The sequence below is a fragment of the Sinocyclocheilus anshuiensis genome, unplaced genomic scaffold (assembly GCF_001515605.1).
Source record: "Sinocyclocheilus anshuiensis isolate Anshui unplaced genomic scaffold, SAMN03320099.WGS_v1.1 scaffold188, whole genome shotgun sequence".
NCBI classification, from domain to species: domain Eukaryota; kingdom Metazoa; phylum Chordata; class Actinopteri; order Cypriniformes; family Cyprinidae; genus Sinocyclocheilus; species Sinocyclocheilus anshuiensis.
Window position 1 is genome coordinate 582,772 of NW_015555768.1, and position 982 is coordinate 583,753.

At 42.6% G+C, this 982-nt stretch overlaps 1 protein-coding gene across 3 annotated transcripts in view; it reads right to left on the minus strand.

Moving 5' to 3' along the window:
• Positions 1 to 982, minus strand: part of LOC107674315 (host cell factor 1-like) — a 40,878-nt gene that overhangs the window by 2,727 nt on the left and 37,169 nt on the right. The window lies entirely within an intron of this gene.

Genomic DNA, 982 nt, shown 5'->3' on the forward strand with positions numbered 1-982 from the left:
GAAAATCGGTCAGTTTTGATATTGTGGCGAGCGCCACAAATAAATAAATGTATGGGAAACACATCCCACAGCACAACCACCTGAGCCCAACTTCAGTCTACTCATCACCTTAACTTTAACTGCGTTTGTAGCCGGAGCCATAGCCAGGCTGATAAACAAACACAGACCGGAAGTTAACTTCGGGCCAGGCGCCCGATGAAACAGTCTATATAAAGCTTGAAGCATCAGAATCGGCATCAGTCGATCACCATGACAAGAAATTGCCCCCCCCAAATTGTTAGTCATGGAATCCCTGATGTCACCTCGCTGCAAATGGAGCGCTTAGCCAAGTGCTAAATACCCTCAACGTGTTTTTGCAGCGTTGAGCAATGTAACCAATCACAGACATATCTGTTGATTTCTTGAACGCAGTGGCCAGTCAGAAACGTTTTGTCAGAATTCACTCACCACTGAAAGCGCCACAGTTTTTAAGTGTAGTTTTGCACGCTTGTGAATCATCTCATGATGCGATGTAAATAAGAGATTCATTGTGCAGTTTAGAGAGCTTCATTGATTATAACGGAACTTTGTAAGATCGCGATGAACGAAGATGAGTGACGCTTTTTAGTGATAAAGGGAGTGCGCTTTGCGCACTTTCTAGGGTAGAATCCATTCAGAATTTATATGAAACTTTCATTTTTCGGACACATAGGCTTACACCCTGCAAAGTTTAGGTAATGACATCCGCATATTTATGCGGTATTCACTCTCGAAATAGCAGTGATTGGCAATGGACGGAACATAAAATATGTTGATTTAATTCTGGAACCGGTCCTGGCCAAAACTCCACATACAGCGTGTGTCCCGAGCGAGATCAAATTCACGGCCAAAAGCATGTGTAAACTTTTATTGAGATCAGGACATATCAACCAGTAATTTCATTTCATTTCCAGTAACGGACGGTAGAAAGTTCAGCAATGAATGGTATGCGATTTATGACAGA